The sequence below is a fragment of the Mustela nivalis genome (genome assembly GCF_964662115.1).
Source record: "Mustela nivalis genome assembly, contig: HAP1_SCAFFOLD_118, whole genome shotgun sequence".
NCBI classification, from domain to species: Eukaryota; Metazoa; Chordata; class Mammalia; order Carnivora; family Mustelidae; genus Mustela; species Mustela nivalis.
This window is the reverse complement of record NW_028136499.1, coordinates 1367274-1391685: the sequence shown is the minus strand read 5'-3', so window position 1 is coordinate 1391685 and position 24412 is coordinate 1367274. Positions and strand designations below refer to the sequence as shown.

Here is a 24412-nt window from a genome sequence, read left to right as displayed (position 1 = left end):
TTAGCATATATCACCACGATATAAAATAAAATCTTAAAAAAAAAAAAGGAAATAATAGGACAACAGCAATTAGGGTAAAAAGACTTAACAACTGTCTTGCTCAACATCACCAGCACCACACCAGCTACACGTCTGACCCCCAGACCAGCATAGAAGGTGTGAGGACAGGTCCAAGCAGAGAAAGTGTTACTTGTCACATTTTTTGAAAAATGATAAACAGAAGGGATGCCTTGGTGACTAGGCTGGTTGAGCGGCCAACTCTTGATCTCAGCTCGGATCTTGATCTCACGGTGGTGAGTTTGAGTTCCACACTGGGCTCTGCACTGGGTGTGGAGCCTGCTTTAAACTAAACTAAACTAAAATAACACCTCTGTCAAAAGTATGTGAATTCACAACTTACATGTTATAAGTCAAGTTCTACTTGTTCTAAGACAGCATGAAAACCAAGATGTCGTTATCAAGACAGGAAGCAAGATAAATTGTGTATTCCATGTGCCGTGAGATGACTCCAACTGCATCCAAGTCAGCCATGGCCCTCCACACATCTGCAAGAGAGGGTATATTATCCACATTAGCACAGAGGAAACCAAGGCTCAGAGAGGTTAAAAAAAAAAAAAAGAGTCCAAGATCATAGCATCATTTAGCAGCATAGCCAGAATGTATAGGAATTACCTCAAAACAGACCACACTAGTGGAAGAATACCTTAGTGTGGAGTTATGAAAACCCAGGTAGAACACTGCCTCAGAAAGGCAGATAATCAATAAAGGAAAAATAAAGAGGCGCCTGGGTGGCTCAGTCAGTTAAGCATCTGCATTGGGCTCAGGTCATAAATAATCCTGGGATCTTGCCCTATGTCAGACTTCCTGCTCAGCAGGGAGTCTGCTTCTCCCTCTGCCTCTGCTCCTCATTCATTCTCATAAACAAACAAATCAATAAAATCTTACCCAAAAAAAAGAAAAAAATAAAGATTATAAGCTTACAATAAAGATATGAATGATGAGTCAAAGCTTTCAGTGACACACCCACACCTGCCTACAGTTCTCTGGCTAAAACATGGGTGGAGTTGATGGGGTTAGAAGAACAGGAGGCACATAGCCCCGGACAGCACAGCCCCAGCAGATGCAGAATCCTGGTGTAGGTTTAGCTAGCTTTCATTGTCCTTTAAAATGTCAAAGCTAAAGAAATCTGGTAGGGTTATTGAAGTCTGATCCTGGGGGATGCCTGGTTGGCTCAGTCTGTTAGGCAGCAGCCTAACATGACTCAGGTCATGATCACAGGGTCCTGGGATCAAGTCCGACATCAGACCCCATACCCAACCAGAAGCCTGCCTCTCCCTCTGCCTGTTGCTCCCCCTGCTTGTGCTCTCTCACTGACAAATAAATAATCTTTAAAAAGAAAGAAGAAAGAAAAAAAAGAAAAGAAAAATAAAATCTGATCTACAGTATAGAACAACACAAAGGATGGTACTTTTTTGGGCTGATTTCTGTTTGTTTGATTTTAAGTAGGTTCCACAGCCAGCACGGACACTAGTGCAGGGTTTGATCTCAGGACCCTAAGACCATGAACTGAGCCAAAGGCAGACAATCGATTAAGCCACCCAGGCACCCCACTTTCTTGGGTTCTAATGGGACTTTTCCTAGGTTCTAATCCTAGCTGTACTGGTTGCCAGGGGGAATGAAGTCCAGCACCACAAGAAAAGCATCCCAAGGCAGAAGTCCTCTGCAGAAGATTTGCTGGTGGCTGCCATCATCAAAGAGTCAGTGGGTGAAGTTGTTGAAGCACAGTGGGAACAATGATAGCCACTGCCTTTTGGGTGTCACTGAATCATCCTACTCATCTTCAGGAAGCCTGGCCCTTCTCCAGTCAACGCAGAAAAAGCAAACTTGTTAGAAGAACAGGGGAGGGGTCATCTCCCTCCCTCCCAGAAACTGAAGCAACCAGCCAAACAGTGCAGCACTGGAGTAAAAATAAAAATATGAAGGAATGTGGCTGCACCTGGGTAGCTCAGTCTGTTAAGCATCTGCCTTTGGGTCAGGTCCTGATCTCAGAGACCTGGGATCTGAGACCCACATCAGGCTCCATGCTCAGTGAGGAGTCTCCCTTTCCTTCTCCCTCTGCCCCTGCTCCTAGCTCATTCTCTCTCTCTCTCTCAAATAAATAAAATCTTTAAAATAAGAAATTTAAAAATGAAGGAATGAATCAAAATGCAGAATTCAGAAACAGAACTACAGATATAAAAACTACATATAAAAACCTGAAATATGACCCGGTGAGTGAGGAAGGATTATTAAATCATGATACTGTATGAATTGATTGCCAATTTTTTCTTAGAACATAGAGCACACTGCACTACACGAAAACGAAAACACAAAATTAGGATTGAATACAAAAACAAAATTATCAGTGTTATTCCATCAAGTGTTTCTCTAACCTACTGATCAAAACCTCAGTTCATCCTCCAAAAGAATCTGGGTACCACCTCAGCACACATGAACACATTTTCAGGCCACAGTTCACACTGCTCCAGTCCCCACTCTAAGTCCTGAGCCATGGGCTCCTCCAGGCAAAGCCACCACCAACTAGGCCCCTGCCCTAGAAATCCCCAAACCCAACCACTTCACAACAGGGAGACTCAGGGAGATTCAAATGGGCAGAAACGTGGGACTTTGACTTTTTTTTTTTAATTAAAAGAAAAATACAGCAAGAAACATTTCTAGCACAAAGTGAAGAGCTCATCTTTCACAATGTCGAGAGTATTAGAATTATCAATACACCATCAGTAGTTTGATAGGTCAAACAGGCCAAAAGCTGGAAACACAAGAGGAAATGCTCACAGCAAACAGACCTGAAAGCCAGGGCCTGGACCGGCTGACATTGCTCTGCCGCTTACCACAGCGAGAAAGTGTAACTTTCCTGGGCCTCAACTTCCCTCCTGGCCAGCAGGAAAGTGGCAACACCACAAAATTCATATCTGGTCGGGGATTACGTGAAAGGAGAATGCTCAGTGAGAGCCCCGCCACACCGCCCGTCCAGCCACAGTCTGTGCCCAGTGAATGGGAATTTCCTCTACTGCAGCCACACGAAGAGCTGAAGGATCTGCACAGGATGCCTGTTTATTTACCAGTCACAAAACCACGTTCTGCCATAAACAGAGAGGGCAAGAGACCCCAAGAGATGGGAATATCCCTCACCCTTGCCTGGACCAGGCTTTCAAGACAAGTTGGAAAGCCCACAGCAGCTCTGCCACTGACTCTGAATGAGCCTTTGGAAGACAACACCATCCCAAACAACAGTTTAATTTACTTCTCTTTAAAAAGCAGTGAGACAAGGTCTTGGCCACATCTTCATAAATTAACAGCTCAGGAGACTAAACCCCAATGATTTAGTTATGTCCCCAGCAGGCACACCTCCACTCGTGGGCAGCTTCAGGGAGAAAGGGTGCCTCCCCATCCATGAGGACACCCTCTGACATTCATCTGAAGATGCTTCCTACCCATGGGCATTTACTCCCTGTAACCCCCCCCCATCTAAGTTCCTCTCTGGATGCTGCATGAGGCAACTTCCTCACACCCCCATCACCACTGGTGACACCGCAGCTACCCCCGAGCCTTCAAGCAGGGTGCACCTATCTTTGCTGCCAAGCGTCCCATCAGCCCATCTCCATCACTGATTTCTGTACCCATAATTAATTAACTTATGCATGTATGTATTTATTTATTTTTACAGCTTCATTTATTTTAGGGAGAGATAGACAGAGAGAGAGATACAGAGAGAGCACACACACACAAATACAGGGAGATAGAACCTCCAGCAGATTCTACACTGAGAGCAGAGCACACCTCAGGGCTCAATCCCACCACCCTGAGATCATGACCTTAGCTGAAACCAAGAGTTGGATGCTTCAACGACTGAGCCACCAGGCACCCCTCTGTACCCTTAATCTTAAGAAAAGACAGACACCGCTTCTTTCTGTCAGCCACGGCCTCATAAGCCATCTGTCACACAGCCAAAGTTTCCAGACGGTAGGACCAGGTCTGCAACACCAGTGATGCCAGAGTATCTCCATAAAACTACAATCTAGTGAGTACCAGGCTCTGCTCTAAGCTCCTAATATGGCCTTATATTTTGTAACCCTCACAGACCTACATGCTAGGTATTATCCACAGTGCACAGAGGAGGACACTGATGTCCATGGCTTACCCAAGCAATCTACTTTTATGTGGCAGCAGCAGGGGCCTGAACCCAAGTCTGTGACTCCAAGGCCCCTCCGTCAACTCTGTTACTCATGCAGCCCCAACACAGTCATCAAATACCTCCCTAAACCCTCATCCCTCCTGTGAAAAAGCATGGTCTTCTGCCATTTCCCAGATGGGAAGAAAGCCGGCGTGAGCCAGATATAGTGACCTGCCCATGATGGTACAGGCGATGTCCCCCCTGTTCTCCCCACAACACCCATGTCATTCTGCACGAGGCCCCATGGGGTCCTTCATGCTTCCAGTGGAAAACTCTGGTGAGACCACCAGTCTCCTGGCAGGCCTTCATCTTGACCCTGGAGGACAGGACCAGTTAGGAGAAACCGGCTAGTTAAGCCTCTGAAATGGGGTCCTACCACCCAGGAAAACCCCCTTATCTCCAGGGCATTGCCCGTGTAAATTAGCTGGATTTGTAGAGGGCTCCACAAGCACCAGCCTTGCTGAGTCACTTTCTCTAAGGTGGTGGCTGAGACAAAAAGGACCCAGGAAAGAAAGGCATAGGCTGTTGTGGAACTCCAGTGCCTTGGCATCAACAATTAATGTGAGCAGCTGCCTCTGCTCACCAGATCTGCATTTTATGTGGGGCACACTGTTCAAAGTTTACACCCCCCATCTCTGTAACCTTCATGACAACCCCTGGAGCTCCCTGCACCATCATTACCACCTCACAGACAAGGAGACAAGGCATGAGGGGTGTGTAGAATGATGCAGCTCTGTGCTGGGGCCAACCGGGGGAGGACTCCCACAGGCTTGCTCTTCCCACTGCTGCAGAAGCAGCTGAAAACAACGAGTTTTTCAGTTTGCATTATGTAGAGTGGAAAAGTCAACCATAAAGGTCATTCAATTTTTAAATGGGTTATTCCTCAGGATAAAAACAGTTCCAAAAAATAATTTCTGAGAAGTTCAACATATTCTTCCTTCCAGGTGCCTGGAATGTGATGGAATGTTGTTAAAATAAGTTCTGGCCCATCAGTATGCCAGACAGAAACTGGAAGTAAGCTGTTGCAGGTCCCCAAAGGCTCCGTCACAACCCTAAGGAGAAGACATAACTTTCACTGTCCCAAAGTGGTTATGTTTAAAAAAAAAAAAAAGGCAGAGGTGGAACATTTTAAATTACAGACTTTCAATGCAGAGGCAGTTGGGGCGGGGGGGGTGTCCCCCAACTACCCCCAAATGTTTCAGCTATATATAGTGACTTACCAAAGTGACTCATCACAAGTACCTACAAGGCGACTGACAGGCAACTGACCGATGAGGAAGGTATTCGGACTGCTTAACAAAACCAACACAACTTAGAATTTTCATTATTAAGAAGAGAAAACCATTTATTAAACACTCGCCAGGCACCAAACTCGCTAGGCACTGTCACACGCTCTACTCATCACAAGGCTGCCAAACTCAGTGCAGAAACTGAGGCTGAGTAAGTCACCTAAGATCATGCAGCACCAGAAACTGGATTCTAACCAGTTCTGACATCAAAGCCCACCCCAGCTTGCTGCAATGCTTCAGAACCTAAGCTTTGTGATGATCAATAAACTACATGCTTAACAATGTTTACACATCTCTGTTAGAATTCAGGGAAAGGTTTTTAAAAATGACATACACAAGGGGAAAAAATAATACAGTTTCTGGAGGCAGGCTGCCCAGGGTTCAAATCTTGGCTCCTCCACTTGAAAGCTGTGTGACCTTGGACTCCTTTAGCTCCCCTGTGCCCATATTTCCATGCATTAAAATGGTAGCCATAACAGACCCTATCTCCTAAGGCAAATAAAGCATTTTGGTGTTGTTGTTCTTGTTTTACGATTTTATTATTTATTTGACAGAGAGAGAGAGACAGGGTGAGAGGGAACACACACAGGGGGAGTGTGAAAGGGAGAAGCAGGCTTCCCACTGAGCAGGAAGCCTGGTGAGGATTAGATCCCTGCACCCTGGGAGCATAACCTCAGCTGAACAACTGAGCCACCCAGGTGCCCACAAATAAAACATTGAGAATCATTCCTGGCATGAGTTAAACCTCAGAAGGTGTGGGCTGGTGTTACTTCTTGCTGGCCACTAGATAGAGTCAGCAGCCTCAGGCCCACTGTTTTAGCAACTCATTTGCATAAACAAAGCCCAGGCTCAGCCACTTTGTGCTTACCCTATGATTTCTTCCTGTCACTAACATCTCTCCTCACTCCTGCTCTGTGGCACTAAGCTCTGGGCCTCAACTTCCCATCTGTCAAATGAGGTGAGGAGCCCAGCTGATCTATCTGAGGTCCTTCCAGCTGGGCAACCTAGGGTTCTTGGTAACTCAGGGCCCAGAAATTTCAGAACCATCCTAACACAAACATTACCAGATGACACTCACTCAATTTCCTCAAATCTTCTCTTCCGTGTTATGTATAAATGCTTATTTTCATGGCAAATCTTCTCCAAGATCCCAGAGCTCCACGAGCACCCAGAATAGGCTGGGCAGGCATCCCCAGTGCTGAGGCTGGAGACATGATGGTCAGAAGCTCTGACCTCCAGGGGAGATGGATTCCAAATCAAGCTGCTCTGATAAGCAGGTCTTCCCTGTTAGAGAGGATTTCAACAGAGCACAGTTAAGAGGAAGTGCAGGTAAGAAACTCAGAACTTGGCCCACCGGACAGAGGGCAGTAGGACAGTAAGCCGGAGGGGTGACAGAGGGATTGAGAGGAATGGCACGATCAACAGAGGCCAGCCAAGGCAGCCCTGATGCTCAATGTGAGAGGGTGGGCTGGGGATACACTGTGAAAATGGCTTCAAAGGCAGGAAGCAAGCCCAGCTCAGCACAAAGCAAAGTCCTGAGCAGGAACCTTCTGGGACCAGGTTGGACACTAAGGTGAGCTGATAATAGCTGTGGCACCCAGTGCAGTCTGAATCTCACCTATGCCTCTCACAGGCTGGGTGACCCCGGACCAGTTATGCTATGTCCTTTAACGTTTCCTAAAGGGTATATTCACTCCATAACCCTGAGCCATGTTCTCATTTCGGTGAGTGTGGGAGGCCGCAAATAAGGCTTGAGACGAGAACCAAACCAGACCCTGACTTGTGCCTCCTTTAAAGTCCAAATAACCTAACAAAAGGTTTAGGACGGGCAAAGTTCAGTAGCACTGGGCAAGAGTCTGTGCTATGTGTTGTGCGCTCGCCTACGTGACTTCCCACACGCTTACTAAACAAATGAGAACAATTCGGTTGGGCTAAAAAGTTCGTTGCTGGTCCTTGCTGCCTTAGTACAACCCATAATTTACTTTCAGGTTTGCTGTATTTGTACTGGCATCAGCCATTTGGCGTCAAGAGGAACCATAGTTGCTTAACTAAACACAGATGTAATGTCACTATATATATGGCCTTAAGGCTTTGAATAAACTTAGCACTGTTGGACATCCTCCTCAGTGCTCCTCCTGTCCCCCATCTCTTTGCTTCTCGAGTTCTTTTCTTCATCCTCTTACCCTCATGTTCCTGGTTGATTTGTTGCGCCGGCCACGACAGGTGAGGATCTGATGGTGCCCACAATCTACAGAGATCCAATATATACAACTAGAACAGCCTGGAGGGGGGTGGGCAACCCAGGCTGGACAGGGAGTTAAGAAGGAGTCAGGAAGGGCGCCTGGGTGGCTCAGTGAGTTAAGCCGCTGCCTTCGGCTCAGGTCATGATCTCAGGGTCCTGGGATCGAGTCCCGCATCAGGCTCTCTGCTCAGCAGGGAACCTGCTTCCTCCTCTCTCTCTTTCCGCCTGCCTCTCTGCCTACTTGTGATCTCTCTCTGTCAAATAAATAAAATAAAATAAAAAATCTTAAAAAAAAAAAAAGGAGTCAGGAAGAAGTCATTCCCACACTTGAGGCATGGGTTGGTACTGACCAGAGACACTGGGCAAGAGACAGTGTCCTAGGACTGCTGTAAGACTAGCCGGGTCCAGGCAAAGCACCTAACAGTGGGTAGATGTAACCCATCTGTAAAAGGTGGACGGGGGGTGGTGGTTGCAGCTGGTTGAGCATCTGACTCTTTGTTTTGGCACAGGTCCATTCACCTGGCCCATTCACCTGTGCCTGCATGTGTTCTGTGGTGTGCTCTTTATCTCTCTCTCTCTCTCTCAAATAAATAAATCTAAAAAAAAAAAAAGGAAGTCAGGAAGGATCAGGATACCTGCTGTGAAGGTCCCAAAGACTCCACCCTCCTCAACTAGCCTCCGGAAATAAAGTAAGTGGATGCCCAGGAGCCTCCTGGACACAAAACTTTCCAAAGCAAAGCTTTCAATTTCATACTGGAGAAAAGGTTGCTGTGCAAATTCAAGACAAAAAAGCCAGCCAGGGTGGGGTGGGTTTGGACGGGGTTGGTCCTGTAGGGCTCTGGCCACTAAATGCCCACTGCCCAAGCCAGGAGCCTGGAGTCTGTGCAGCCAGTGCTTCCTGAGGCTTCCACATCATAGCCTCACCCTGAAGTTTCCTCCTGGAAGCTCCTTACCCAGGGAGGCCACCTGTGAGCACCCCCTCACACACACCCCAGCTTCTGCCCCTCCATCCAGCTGGAGTGAAGGATCCCCAAGCCTGCTCTCTCTGGTCTCTCCTGCACAGAGAGGAGTATGTGCCCCGGAAAGGAGGGTCCCTGAGGATACCTGAGTCCCTGCCCGAAGACAGCTGGCTTGAGAATGTGGGGTTTCAGTGCTCTAGGCACAGCAGTTCCTAGAGGAAACAGGGTAGGGAGCTCCAAGGTGGAGGGGAGTCCCGGGAGTCTGGGATGGCAGATGCCAGTGGCCCCCTAGTGGAAGGGTTTCAGTGACCCCAGAGGTGAGACGGGCCAGGGGTCAGGCCTGGAGGTGGACAAGGACCTGTGGGGTAGGGGGCCGGAGATGGAAGTAAACCCAGGGTGGTTTCAGGCCCAAAGTAGAGGTGTGGGGGTGGGGTGGGGGGAAGGGGTCCATGGGCCAGAAAGGAATGGTATCCTGGGGCTCCTGGGTAAAAGGCACTTGAGGTGGAGGGGGCCCAGTGGGGCCCAGGCTGCGCGGAGCCAGCTCCTCTCGGGCTGGGGAGCCCGGCGATTCTGAGGGACAAAATTTTCCATCAAGTTCTGGAAAAGAAGCCTGTCAGTACAGGCGTCTCTCCGGGGGCCAGACGAGCCCAGTGGTGCTGGGCCCCTTGATGTCAGTAGGGCCCAACGGGTTCCCTGGATACCGAGAAGTGGAGCGAGGGCTGTGGGGCAAGGGCTGTGGGGCAAGGGCTATGGGGCCTAGGAGCACCAGGCCAGCAGGAACCTGTCCGCCAGGCCCCCCTCCTGCTCCCTTGGACGAAGCAGCAGGTGGCAGCGGGCAGGAGGGACACAGCCTCCCTCTCTCCCTAGCGCCCCTACCCCTCCCCAGCCCCACAGTACCTGAGTCAGCAGGGCACTGATGCACTCCCCAGCGCCCTGCCCTGCCAGCCCAGAACCCCTGCCTCCCAGGGAGGCACTACTTGCTCAGTGAGTTCGCTGGGCCCACAGAAGGCGGTGGGCGGGGCAGGCAGGTGCGGGCTAGCGTGTGGGGGGCGGCAAACAGTGATGCAGGCCTCTGCAGACCCGCGCGCCCTCGCCCAGCCTCCTGTCTTTCCTGTCCGGTGAGGGGCCTGGCTGCGCCCCCTGCCGGCTCCTGCTGCTCTTCTACTGACTCCAGGACCCCAGTACCCCGCCCAGTCCCAGCCTCCCTGCCCCTGCTTGAGCTCCAGGCTAGGCCCGCTGCCGCTCCTGGGCGGCCGAGCTGCGGCACTGGTGCGGTGTGGCTGGCCCTTTTCTCTCCCCAGGGCACAGTGGAGCCGCGAGGGAAGGCCTGAGGGGATCTTCCGTCTGCTCAGTGCCAGTGGACACTCTCCAGGGGCATCTCTACCTGGTGGGCTCCACCCATGGCCATCTTGGAACCCCTGGAATCCCCTTCAGAGACCAGGTGAAGCCCTCCTTGGGGAATCCAGGCTCCTGGGACCAAGGCGAGTTGATCTTGTGTACTGCTGTGTTTGTTCCCTGGCCTGGCATGGATTGACAGTTGCTGAATTGATCTATTCTGGGGTCATCAAGGGCAGAGGAAAGAGTTCAGGGCTGGGATCCCCAGGCCTGGGGTCCACACAGGCTTGGAGCCCTCTTGGCTGTCCCTGACAGAATGACCAAAGAGGAACCCTCAGAAACATGGATCTGCCTTGAACTGGCAGAGCATTCAGGGACAGGAAGGGGAATGTCTCCTTCGCAGAGTATCTGGAAGCCTGAAGTGGAAGATGGATTTGTCTGAGCCATGGTCATTAATGTTGGGCCAAGGAACCCCTGGCTTGCTTCTCCTACCTGCATCCTAGGTCTAAAAGGGTGTCTGGGTGGCTCCCTCAGTGCAGCATCTGTCCAGGGTCCTGGGATCCAGCCCTGCATCTGGCTCTCTGCTCAGTGCAGATCCTGCTTCTCTTTCATCCTCTCCCTCTACTTGTGCTGTCAAATAAAATTAAAAAAATAAAAGTTAAGAGGGGGGGAAAAATGGCGCGGAAGTAGGAGGAGGCGTCTTTTCAACTTGTACCCCAAAATGAGCTGATTACCTACCAATCACCCATGAACTCCAATCACCCATGAAATCAGCCTGAGATAAGAATTATACATGTCTGGATCTCTACAGGGGGAGAAGAAGCCAGTGGGCAGGTAAAGTGGAGTGGGAACTGTGAACTGATATCAGAAGATAAACAAAAGGGGGAGGGAGCTACCAGAGGCAACCAGTTGGAAAGTAATACCCCAATACAAGCGAGAGTGCCCTGCGTCTGGGGACCAGCATTAACTCGGAGACTGGTTGAAAGCACTCCAAAAGAGCAAAGCATCTCTGGGGAAATTGTGGGAATCGGGGCGGCTAGGGACAGGGGCTTAAGTCCCTGGTCCCAGGACAGCCTCCCGTGGCGCTGAGGCAGAGAGTGCGGCAGAGAAACCAGCTCTTGGTCCCTAAGCTGCCAGCGAATGGAGAATGCATGGGGTCCGTTTCCTGTGAGGGGATGGGAGCCACACCAGGGGGCAGAATGCAAGAGTCCTGCTATAGAGCCTGAGATACTGCCCTGAGAGAGGTATAAAGGCCCAGCAGGTGCCCTTTGATACATGCCCTTGTTTCAGAGCCTGCACCAAACTCTCGCCCCAGAGAGGTGCGCGAAGGCCCAGCCTGGTGCTCTAGGACCTGTGCCCCGTTCTCAGAGCCTGAGACCCGCGCGCGAACCTCTGCCTTCCCTGAAATTGGTGCGTGAAAGGTGGGTGCTCTTAGACCCAGAAAGACCGGGTACTCCCAGCCCGGGCCAGCGGGAAAATCTCAGTGTGCGATTGCTGCTTGGAACCTCTCTAGCAGTCTAGAGGTGCCCAAAGCTGCTGCTGCCGTGCTTTTGGGTACAAGCAAAAGATCCTCCATCCCCAGGGACAGCGACTTGGAACCTGCTCTGCCAGTGGCTAAGGGGGAACTTATTTGGGCGCTGCAGCCAGACTGAGGCTTCTCTCTGAGAGGGAGATCAGGGTGCGGTCTGTTTTCCTCTAAAACTACAAAAACCATCAAAAGCGGTCAAAGTGAGAAAAAAAAGTGAACAAACAAAAAACCGCCAGAGAACAAAAGCCTGAAAAAAAAAAAAGTTTCCTCAGAGCCCACCCCCTTGAGGGGGGCAGTAGGACTTAAGTCAGGGAACATCATTGAATGAAAACCCACATGGCAGGCTCCTTCCCCAGAAAACAAACCAAGAAAGAAAAAAAAAAAAAAGAGAGAGAGGGAGAGAGAAAAAAAGTACTACAAGAGAACTACCACTACTTCATAGGAAAACTTTTATTTTTCATTCATTCCCGATTCTGGTTCTTTTTTTATATATATATAGGTAATTTTTTTAACCCCAGCAGGATGGAGGAAGGGGTACATGGCTGAGTGCCTCCCGGGTCTGACCCTGTGTGATGCCACCCGGTGCCTGCAGCTGCCCTCTGGAAGGTGTTGCTTTAGCGGCAGAGCCGGAGGGCACCACGTGTGTGTCTGTCTCCAAAGTACTGGGCACCACATCACAATGCCTTCCTGAGAAGCAGAATCAAGGACAGTTGCTGATCTTCATTCCTTCCCACCAAAGGGATCTCATACACCATCTTTGGAAGTTGGAGCCAGGGGGCGCCTGGGTGGCTCAGTCAGTTAAGTGTCTTTCTTCAGCCCAGGTCATGATCCCAGGCTCCTGGGATCCAGTCCCACACATTTGCCTCCCTGCTCAGCGGGGAGCCTGCTTCTCCTTCTCCCTCTGCCATTCCCCCAACTTGTGCTTTCTGGCTCTCTGTGTGTCAAATAAGTGAATAAAATCTTTTTAAAAAGTTTGGGCGAGGGGGCGACTGGGTGGCTCAGTGGGTTAAGCCGCTGCCTTCAGCTCAGGTCATGATCTCAGGGTCCTTGGATCGAGTCCCGCATCGGGCTCTCTGCTCGGCAGGGAGCCTGCTTCCCTCCCTCTCTCTCTCTGCCTGCCTCTCCATCTACTTGTGATTTCTCTCTGTCAAATAAATAAATAAAATCTTAAAAAAAAAAAAAAAGTTTGGGCCAGGGACGCCTGGGTGGCTCAGTTGGTTAAGCCGCTGCCTTTGGCTTAGGTCATGATCTCAGGGTCCTGGGATCGAGTCCCGCATCGGGCTCTCTCCTCAGCAGGGAGCCTGCTTCCATCCCTCTCTCTCTCTGCCTGCCTCTCCATCTACTTGTGATTTCTCTCTGTCAAATAAATAAATAAAATCTTAAAAAAAAAAAAAAAAAAGTTTGGGCCAGGGACGCCTGGGTGGCTCAGTTGGTTAAGCCGCTGCCTTCGGCTCGGATCATGATTCCAAGGTCCTGGGATCAAGTTCCACATTGGGCTCCTTGCTCGGCAGGGAGCCTGCTTCTCTTGCTGCCTCTGCCTGCCTCTCTGCCTGCTTGTGTGTACTCTCTCTCTCTATCTCTGGCAAACAAATAAAATCTTTAAAAAAAAAAGTGTGGGCCATACTCTTTAGCCATTCTACTTTCCCTGGGGTAATTTGCCACCTCCCTGAATTTACCTGCATCTTTCCCAAAATCTACTTATCTTCCAGCCTTCGTGACCATAATGAGTCTATAAATTTTCAATAGACAGTGTGAACTTACACTTGCTAATATTTGCATAACATGCACCTCTTTCGATCTCAAAGAAAAGCTTCACACCGCAATGGTCTCTAATCTACAATTAGGTTCTGTTCTGGGATCCCACTGGAATTCTATGCGCCTGTCCCCTAAGATCCCATAAATTGTGGTCCAGTTTCCCAGCCAGCCAAGGAAAGCACATGGGAAATCTTGCTGAAGTATGAGTAAGAGCCAACGAAAGGGAACATATTTATCTGCCTCGAATGCTGGGACCTGAGGAAAGCAAGTTTCATTACAGACAAATCAGGAAGGAGGTGCAGATTGCTTTTTATGTCACTCTGGAGTGGAGGTCTGCTCACTCACAGAAGCTCAAAATCTGCACAAAGGACAATGCCCCCCACCCCCAAAGTCAGCTGGGGATTCTCAGGAAAACTTTAATTGAAAGTATTACAGATTCTCCAACTTCCCAAAATGCAGGAGGAACATCTACAAGCAAGACTGTCACCACTTTTAGAAAATTACACTTATTTACCTTTTTTCTTCCTAGAAAATCATCCTCTCACCCAATCCATGATCTTCTTTTTGTAACAGTTTCCTAAAGAAGGAAACAGGTGTCCTCCCATTCCAGTTCCATCCAAAATAATAAAATAAAAATCTTTAAAATTAAAAAAAAATTGTGATTTGTTGAGACAGAGCACATAAGCAGAGGGACAAGCAGACTCTCCCACTGAGCAGGAAGCCAGATTTGGGGCTCGATCCCAGGACCCTGAGACCATGACCTGAACGAAGGCAGATGCTTAACCAACTGAGGCACCCAGGAAGCCCCAAAATAATTCAATTTTTAATCACTTTGCCATAGACACTTTTGGGTGGCTTTGAAACACCAGAATCTCATGGACTTATCAGTGTCCTCTTCACCATCTCAGAAAAGGACTGGGTGCCTCTCAGAGGCCTCTCTCCCCTCCTGACCCAGGTCCCAGCCAAAGGTCCTTCACATTAGAGTATGAGGAACTGAGCGGGATGGGGTGTGGAAGCACCCTGGGGTGGGGTGGGGGACTCTGGGGCCCTCCCACTCCCAACTTCAAAGACAGCGCCTGCTTTCCCCTGCCTCATATAGGTACCCTGGGTTTGCCCTCTTTAAGGTTCCTGGTTGCTGCAAAGGTCTGAAAATCTCCTAAGTAGCACAAAAGCCATCATGTGCATTATGGCCACACGGGACAGAGGGAGTTTAAAGGAAGAAAGATAAAGCTCCCCAGAATGAGCCAGCAGCTCTGGGCTTCCCCGCACATATTTCCTGACCCTCAGAACCCTGGGAAGGAGCCCCTTGGTGCAAAGTCACAGGGAGAGCCCACGCACAGCCCAGGCCTCCTGCCCCAGGTCCTCTCCAGCCATAAACTGACCCCCTAGCCCCTTCCAAACCGTCTACATCCTCGAACTACCGACGTGCGGTTCAGCACCCATCTCCAGAGCGCAGGATGCACATGGCTTCCCGGCACCCTTCCGTGGCCGCTCACAAAATCACCGTGGGAATGTCGCATCAAGGAGACAGGGAATCGATTTTTATCCTCTGGGTTGTCTTCCCTCGTAGCCCCTCAGGAGTCCCCACGCAGCAATGCCACGTGGGCCCTACTGCTCTGAATCCACTTCCCCGGAGGAATCCGCTTTTCTTCAGCGTCTGTGTCTGCAAACCCGGCTCCTCTAACACCCCCCACCAAACGTACCAAGAACCAACGGGGGAAGAAGTTCATTTCTGGCCGACAAGCCTTTAATCCCTGAGAGCTGTGGCTGATGCAGGAGCAGCTTTTCTCCAAATGGTGATTTCGATACGAGGTCGTTTTGCCTGCCGGCCCCCAACATCCCTGACGTGTGGCTCCCAGGGGCCTCCCCGCGGCCAGGCCTGAGAGTGGAGCCCACCCTTGGGCTCATTTTCTACCGCGCTGAATCCAGGCAGCGGTCCCGTCTCACTACAAAGGGTGCTGAGTAACGAGGTGCCGCCACCAGGAAGAGAGGCAGCAGGTCAGACAGATCTGAAGAATGACACTGGCCTTCAAGGGCCCCTCACAAGGGAAATACCATTAAGTAGCAGATCTGAACAGATATATTGTGTTCCACATTCATGCCGTAAGGATGGGGTTTCCTCGAGCCCTAATCAAAGGAACTCTTTCACCCGAGATCACTTGACCAATCATTGACTCAGTTTCCTTATACTAAAAATGAGGATAATAATACCTCACAAGATTGTTTTGAGGAGCACACACGTTACAAAATGTTTAGAGGCACCTGGGTGGCTCAGTGGGTAAGCATCTGACTTCAGCTCAGGTCATGATCTCAGGGTCCTGGGATAGGGCCGTGTCAGGCTCCTTGCTCAGCGAGGAGTCTGCATGTCCCTCTCCCTCCCTCTTCACTTCCTGCCATCTCTCTCTCTCTCAAATATATAAATAAAATCTTAAAAAAAAGAAGTTCTAAGAACACTATATGCACATAGTACAGGACACAGAAGTACTTGTTAAACAGATAAAAGGGTACAAAAGAGGCTGGCTTCCCTTCAGATTTCTAATAGGCTTTTGTCTGGGGGTCTCTAGCTCTTAGGAAGTGGGCAGGCCGCAGAAGCCCAAGATTGTAGAGTTCCTCCGAGGCCAAGTTCAGTTTTCTATGCAGGACAGAAAACCTGTAAAACACATCCCAGACTTGCTTCGCTGCCTTCCTAGTAGGGAATCCGTTCCCTCAAGAGTGGTCCAACCTCTCTTCCACTATTTGGGATGTAGAAAACGTTTAGACATTTCTCCTTTGGTGCTGATTCCATCCTCATTTTTAACAATCTAGCTGTGTGTTCATCTGGTCTTCTGTTAGTTCCTTTATTCAACAAACACAGAGGACTCACGTGTCCTAACTGTGACCAAGACATCCAGCATCTCATCCCACAAGGGAAACATATTAGCAAATGTGGCAGCAAAGAGGGATGGGGTAAGGCAGTGACATCTGAATCAAGACCAAACTAACAAGCAGAGCCTGCCATGAAGAACATTCCAGGTATGGGCCCCATAGGCATGAAGGCGGAAATGAATAGAATATGTGCAGACAGCAGGACAGGGGACTAAGGGGACACTGGAAAGGAAGGCTGCGGAGCAGCTGTCGGCATTGGAGGCCTTGCGAAGGACTCTGGAATTCCCTTTGGTTTCAGCCAGAAGCTACATGAAGGTTTAAGCAGGGAATCATCAGATTAGCCTATATTTGTAAAAGATCGCTCCTCTTCCACAGAAGAAATGGGGATGGGGTGGGGGTGTCCACGAGCCTAGAAGCTGGAAATGGAAGCAGATGAAGTTTCCAATATCCTGGCCAAGGAGTGAGTCTGTCGCAGTGAGAGTGTCAAGATTTGCAGTTCTAAACTTTTTAGTAAAGTGGCTTATTAAACACACAGCTAACTATTGCCCGGGGTTCCTACTTTTGTAATAAGTTTTTTCTGAAACTCAAAAAGGGGAGAGGGGCTCTCTGCACCACGTGCCAGTCGGGGAGGAACATCATCGTCACATTACAGGGTGTTTTCAGAGCCTGTTATCCTTTTAGTACGACATCCCTCCCACCCCGAGACAACACCGTGCCTCTTTCCGCCAACAGAAGTTGAGTTTTTCCCTTTCCCTCTTCCTTCTTTCGAGGGCAGAGCTCAGGGCTTCTCCAGAGATTCCATCCTAAGTTCATAGATCTCACCGAGCCGACCACATTCCCCTCTCTGTGGGCGCCAGGAAACGCCGGAAACATCTGTATCTGCACCTGAACATGGGACCTTGGATACCAGCTACAGTTACTTGTGCTGTGGTAACAAGGACATCATGTTGCGTTTCAGGACATTTTCGTATATAAGGCCTCGGGTCGGGATGCTCAGGGTAGGAAAAGGGTGGGTTCACCCCTGGGCAGAGTGGCATACCTTCTCTCTCCTCCTGGCCTTTGCCCGAGTTGGAGATGCCCTGTTCCTTCCTCTTCACCTGAGTAATCATTATCTCTGCTTCCAGAAGCAGCTCAGGGGGCCACCTCCATCCGAGGGGCCACCTCCTCCCCAACCCCGCTGGACCAGGTGACCCTCCCCAGAATTCCATATAAATCCCTGTTAACGTTGATCCCACTGCTTCCCAGAGGCTCTTTCTCCTTGTCTTTACTTTGTCTCTCCTGCTGGACCCCAGGAGACAGGTCTCACTCATCATTTTATCCCAGCAGGGTTCAGTATGTTGCTGAATTAACACATGGCATGTCCCGCACATCGCTGGCAGCTGGATGAACTGGAACACAGTGTGGCAGCATGTACTGAAGCAGGGGTTCTCAGAGCACCAGGGGATTCAGTCGGTGAAGCATCTGCCTTCGGCTCAGGTCATGATCCTAAGGTCCTGGGATCCAGGCCTGCACCGGGATCCCTACTCAACAGGGAGTTGGCTTCTCCCTCTCCCTCTGCTTCTCCCCTCCCTCTCAAATAAATACATAAAATCTTTTCAAAAAATAAATTTTAAATAAATTTTTAAAAAATTAAGCATTTGTTCTCAGCTGCAGGTGATTTGGCTCCCCAGGGGACATATGGCAATGCCTGGAGAAACGTTTGGTTGATGTAATTGGAGGAAAGGGCGCCACTGGGCATTTGGTGGGGAGAGGCCAAATGGAGGTGGCCAACATCTGGCCATGCACAAAACAGGCCTCAGCAAAACATCACCCAGTCCACGAGGTCGACAGGGGAGACCCGCATCTAATCTAGGACCTGGAAAACCTTTTCCTAGGTTTACATGATCAAGGGAAATGTATCTGCCCATCAAAACCACAAGAATGTCTAAAGCAGCTTATCCTCGGAAGCCCCAAACTGGATGCCATGTAAAAGACCATTAACAGGAGAACGGATAACCGACTACAGTACCTACGTGATGGAAGACAACAGACGATAACGAAATTTAAGATGCCACATACGCGACAACAAGAAGGAATCCACAGATGTCCTGAGGAACCGAACCACCAGAGCAAGGTAACAGGCAAACTTGATCGCTGGTGATGGAAGAGAAGGAGGGGGCAGGGAGTGACTGACTGGGAAGGAGCAGGAGCGAACCTCTGGTGTGCTCAGAATGTTCCTGATCCTCATCTGGGTAGTAGTTACACACAGCGTGCCGCATGCTAGGACTCATGTGCTGTGTGTGTGTATTACACCTCAGCAAGCTTTACCAAAGGCAACGGTCCTCTAAGAGCCCCGGCAGGCAGGAATCACACACTGGAGCAGGTCCTCCGAGCATGACTTTCTAAGGATTTCGGTGCACCGCCGGCAGGAGCATTGTAGATATGTTTATGGGGACCTATTTCACCACAGAAACCAAAAACCTTACAGTGGGTCCTTGATTCAATTCTGCTTCGGTCATTTTCTGCTAAGGATTGTGCTACAGATGTGCACACAGACTTAGGTTTCAAGAATATTTATCACAGCAGAACAAATACAAGAGGGAGGCAGCAACAACACGGACCCAGAGGAAACTGTGTGATACCGCGGACTCATTAAAATCGACATTTAAAAATGTAAATGGAAAACGACTACAATATATTAATTACAATTAAAGAGCAGGTCACCCAACAAGCTGACACCTAAGATATATGAAGAATATACTCAATATGATTAACTATGATTAGCTAAGGTCATGAGGGGTTATGGGATTTCTTAAAAATTTTATCATTTTTCCCTAAAATGTACATATATTACTTATTAATAAGAAAAAATACACAATCACACTTCTTAAAAATAAAAGTGAGTTTTCAACTCTAAAACTGAGTACCAGGGGCGCCTGGGTGGTTCAGTGGGTTAAAGCCTCTGCCTTCGGCTCAGGTCATGATCTCAGGGTCCTGGGATCAAGCCCCGCATCGGGCTCTCTGCTCAGCAGGGAGTCTGCTTCCTCGTCCCTCTCTCTGCCTGCCTCTCTGCCTACTTGTGATCTCTATCTGTCAAATAAAATAAATAAAATCTTTAAATAAATAAAATAAAACTGAGTACCAAACCCCACACAACTCCCAGATTCCCCATGGATTCAGAGCCCTGCTGCCTGCAGAAGCGCTCTATCAACGCTCATCACAGTGGCTGAGACAGATTAAATAAAGAGATAACATTGCAGATTTCCTGTCTCTTATCCGACTGTGCGGATTGGTTACACAAATCCAAATCCATACATGCATTAGATCTCACTGAACTGCGTACGCCCTGAGAAAAAGACACTGTAAAGCAATTCCCTGTAAAAATACAAAAGTATTTCTGACAGCAAAAGTTTTCAGATTGCTGTAAAGAAAAAAAAAAAAAAACTAAAAAGGCACGACCTTCCCTGATTAATCAAGTCTCCCTCGAAAGAAGGCTACCACTTCCCCAGGTAATCTCATCGCCTCAGATGAAACCATGTTTCTCTGTGAAGTGGAGGTGATCGCGGCTCTCTCGGAGTACTCACAAAGGTTTGGCGTGATTATGAAACGGAACATTATGACAGGGGCCCGCTGGTTGTGGTCACCGTCATGCCCACAGCCTGAACACCACATCCCTCCAGGAAGCTCCCTTCTCTGAATTCTGTGTGGTAGGGGCACGTGGCTGACTATTAGGAAGCACTGCATAAGGCATACCCTGTCGCTCGCCCAGACGCACAGCTCCTCCCGGAGCCACCGAATGCCATACAGAGCTAAAGCTGGGAGCAGTGGCTCACCGTGGACACCAATGACGAGGGCCCAGGTACCTCAGCTCACAAACCCATTACAAGCATATACACTTAACTCTAGCTTTAAGATGTTTCTCCTCTTACTTCTCAGTCAAAAAAGACTTTAAGCCGAGTAAACCAACAACAAACCCTAAGATAAAACATTTAACCGTGTTAACTTCCTAAGGCCTACGGTCGTCTTCAGCTTCTCAAGGTCACACCTCCCTGCTGAATGATTACCGAGGGTTGCTGACACGGTACACAGAAAAAAAAAAACTCTTAGGATGTCCAGCCTCTAAGAGAAAAAGCAAACAGCTCAGAATGCAGCCAGACACGACAAAGGAACCACCGACAAAGCCAAACACAGAGGGGCCCCTGGATATCTGGGAATCTGCCTGTTCCTTTGCCTCCTCAGAGGAAACGAGTCACAAGACTGCTCAGAATGGGAAATGAGAAGGGCAGAAGCCCGGAAACCAGCGCGTCCTGAATTTCGTGCTGCTTCCAAGGAGTGAGCCCGCCTGCTGTGCTGCTGTGTCAGTTATTTACACAGTGGGCAGGTGAGGCTGACAGCTTGAAGGGATTATTTTAGAGGGAGAGCTATAAGTCTGATCAGGAGAAGGTTCTGGACCCTGGGGTCCCAGCACGCATCTCCAGCTTCCAAGCTGACCCTCCCTTCAGACAGGGTTTAAGAGGCAGCAGGGCAAGCATGGTCTTTGTATTTAAATTACCTCAAGGGGGCCCATATCTCCAGGCACAACCAGAAGCCAGGGAGGAGAGGGAAGGGGGAGAGGGAGAGGGTACCTCCACTCCTATCTGCTGGCTGCACTTCTGGAGCGCCTGATCCAGGAAGCTAAATGCGTGGACAGAACAGAAGGAAGAATCTGGGAAGACTGGAAGACTAGAAGAGCTGTTCGTGGACTAGTCTCAACCTGAACCACAGAAACACCTCTGCCTCCCTGCCCTCCTCCCCTCGGCTGGGCACCAGGTGCCTCCCTACTGCACTCCAGATACAGATCCAAGCTCAGGGGTGCCCAGTGCCAATGCCTCTCTCCGGCGCAGGGACTCTAGGGCATCAGCAGGACTCCTAGACAGCACCTGTGATATCTAATTTAAAACCAAAACCAAAATCCCCAACCAGCCCAAGCCAGCACAAGCAATACATATTTATGTGTAAGACACCTATGCACACATACACATTCACTTACACTTACACACACACACACACATGCTTTTGCAGCAGAAGGCAGGCATGAAACCTGTTCCCTAAGTCCTTTGCTTTCCTCATCTGCTTCTAGCAGCAACAGCCATTTCTGCTATGGATTTTCCTATTCGAGGGTTGATCACAGATCCAAATGCCACCGTCCTGTTTGCCACCCTTTCCTACCCCACCGGTCCGCTGACGTCTGTCAGTGAACCAGGGAACAAAGATGGAAGACAGGCCCAAGCTGCCTTCCTAAAGTGGGGTTATATTTGACACTTTAATAAACCTCAGAGCCTGAGCCTCTCTGCTCTCAGACTGGCCAGGGTGCAGCTCTCACTCTTACCAAACCCGTCCATCTCTCCTCCCCCCACCGCAGGGCACAAGGGTTTTCTCTGCCCGGCATCTATTTCCAGGCCCCATAAATCCTATCCCATTGTTCCAGGCCATCTGAACTCATGCTTAATAAACCATCCACCTCACCCTTCCGCCACCACCCCGAATTTCCCACAGGGAAAGACTGTTTCAAGAAGAAAAGGAAATTCTTCATTAGGGCTGGATTTTAAAAGCAAGCTTCCACAAAAAACCAGAAAACAAAATTGGGTATAAATACCATCCAATAACCACTAAATGTCTTTGGTTAAAGCACCTGCCTGCCTGTGATTCTCAGGTCCAGATGTGAGCTCAGTGCACATCCGAAGGAAGCAGAATTTGAACCTGATGCTAAATGACAAATGATCCTGAACTTCATGACCATTTAAGTGCCACAGTGGCTAGACTAAATTGCTCTGATGCAGAATTTCTCCCAAGTATAGGTTACTGAGAAACATAATATTGCTTGAAAATGTATTTAGGTGCGCTCATCCTTCTCAGACCAACACTCATGGGCTCTTAGTCATAACCAGGCTTAAGCTAACACGATTCCCCTATTTTCCCCAGAGAGGCAGGGAAACAAGAGGACATGTCTCTCATGTTCCAAGATCAAAAACTGGATCACAGCACTCACAGCATCAAGTCTGCCAAACCAGAGCTCTGGGTACGTACAATTCTTAAAGAGCTAATTGAATGGAAAACAGCCATCTGGGGCTGGAAACCCTTATGACATTCTGGGAAATGTATGGGCTTTAAAAGGATTATGCAGGGTGATGGGACTTTCAAAATTCCCAAACTCTGAACTGAAGCCTAAATGAGAATATGTTAAATTCACCCATTCCAAAACACAGCACAGTTGACTCGGACCCTAGAGCCCAGCTGTAGCTCAGGGTGTCCACACTGCAGCCTGTCTGTGGGAGGTCTGCAGACCACTCCCTGCTGAGAGAGTCCAGCCAACCCAATCAGCCTACCAGCAGGCTGTGGCACAAGATCCAGATCCTAGCCCAGGCACCAGCCAGGGTTCCATTTGGCCTGCCCTCTTATGGCTGAACAACAATCATGGAGAGCCACAGGGAGAGTGGCATTGGGTCCAGTATGGCCACTCCCTGCTCCTCCACAACACTGGTTGCACACTCTTCAACACAAGAAAATGGTGTGCAGAAACAAGGGCCTGCCACAGTAGGCTGTCGAGCAAGGAACAGAAAGCATCAGGGGACAGGTGGGACTGCTGGCTGGTCTCCACCTCTCCCAGAGGGCAGAGGCCGCAGAGCTTCTGCAGGCTAAGCAGAGACGTGTCAGAATTACCTTCCCAAAAAGTAGGCAGTAAAGGAGGATTTCAAGCAACCACAACCACCAGCAGGCCTGCGACCTCCAGATATCAGGGGCTTGACCATGACCGTGTCGGTAAGCAGAACACACAAGTGCCTTCTGGAGCGAGAGAAGACAGCTTAACGCTGATAACTGGTCCTCTCACTCTTCTCTGCTCTCAGCAAGTGATCCTGAAAGGGATGGACAAAGTTGGTCAGATTCACTGGAGAAAACACGAGCCAGTGAAGACGTCCCGGCTCGCACTAGGCCTCCCTCCAAAGGCTGGCTGCCCCACCCCTGGCACCTGGGTAACGCTGCTCTGGGGCCATCCACACAAAACGATTTACGTACCCCCCACCCGCAACAAACACACACAGACACAGACACACACACACACACACACACACACACACAAGCTGCATCGGGCTTTAGGAACCTAACTCAAACGCACCCCTAACAACAACCCCACAGGTGTGACTGGGTTGGACACTCCCAGCAAGGGAGGGAAGGCCCCCCCCTTGGGTCCTTGCCAGCGGCAGGGTGCCACCTGGGCCTCCGCCTCATCCTCTCCATCCGCGGGGAAGTCGGAGCGGCCCCCACCAACCACCACCACGCAACCAGATTGATTCTGGCACTTCAAATCCCCGCTGCCAGGGCCCCATCTGTGTGCTGACCGAAAAGCCGCCCTCAAGCAACCGGCCCGCGGAGCGTCTGGAGTTCTCCCAGCCCCGCGCTCACGCCTCCCCAGGCCGCCCCCGCCCCCGCGGGCCGCGCCTTACCGCCAGTGTCCACGAAGCGCGGGGGCGGGCGGTCCCGCAGCGTGGCACTCCAACCCGCCCTGGCCTCGTCCTCGTCGGACTCCTGCCCTTCAGGGGCGTCGGGAGGCAGCAGGGGGCCGGGGCGCTCGTGTTCGGCGTCCTAGGAGGCGTCGGAGGAGGAGCGCGAGGCGGCGGACGTGCTGTAGAAGGCGTTCCCGCCGCTGTCCGGGCCGGACTCGCCGAACACTTCGTCCCAGATGTGCAGGCTCTCGTGGCGCGCAAGGGCCGCCTCGAGCAGCGCCAGCGCCCTCCTCCGCGCGCTCCCGCCGACCTGGGCCATGGCCCCGGCCTACGCCCGCGCGCCCGCCCCCCAGAGCGCCTCCCAGCCGCACGCGCCGGCACCGGGCCCGCGCCGCAGCCCGCCGCCCCCCACCAGCGCAGCCCGCAGCACAGCGCCTGCCGCCCCAGGCCCGGCCGGCTCGCCATCTTGGCCGCCTCGTGCCCAGCGCCCTCGGAAGCGCCCTCGGAGCTCGGGCGCCGCAGGCTGCAGGGTGCCGCAGGCTGCAGGCCGCAGGGCGCGAGGGCGGGAGGCAGGGGCTGCGGCCAGGCCCAGGTGCCGCCGCTACCGCCGCCGCTGCGTCTCCTCGGCGCCCGCTGCATCCCCGCGCGCCCTCCCGCCGCACCCCGCGCTCCCTGGCCGACCTTCCTGGGCTCGAGCCGCCAGAGACGGACCCGCCTCCTCGCACCTCCGGCCCGCCCCCCGGCC

General features: G+C 50.7%; 1 long non-coding RNA gene across 2 annotated transcripts; it reads right to left on the bottom strand.

The window, feature by feature from the left end:
• Positions 1-455: 455 nt before the first annotated feature.
• On the bottom strand, positions 456-23946 carry LOC309856996. Of its 2 annotated transcripts, none has more exons than XR_014307436.1 (3): positions 23668-23946; positions 10552-10689; positions 456-545 (listed from the first exon to the last, which is right to left on the bottom strand). It is a non-coding gene; the product is annotated as an uncharacterized lncRNA (long non-coding RNA). The 2 variants fall into 2 exon arrangements; XR_014307437.1 differs by lacking the exon at positions 23668-23946 and adding an exon at positions 22886-22965.
• Positions 23947-24412: the final 466 nt, after the last annotated feature.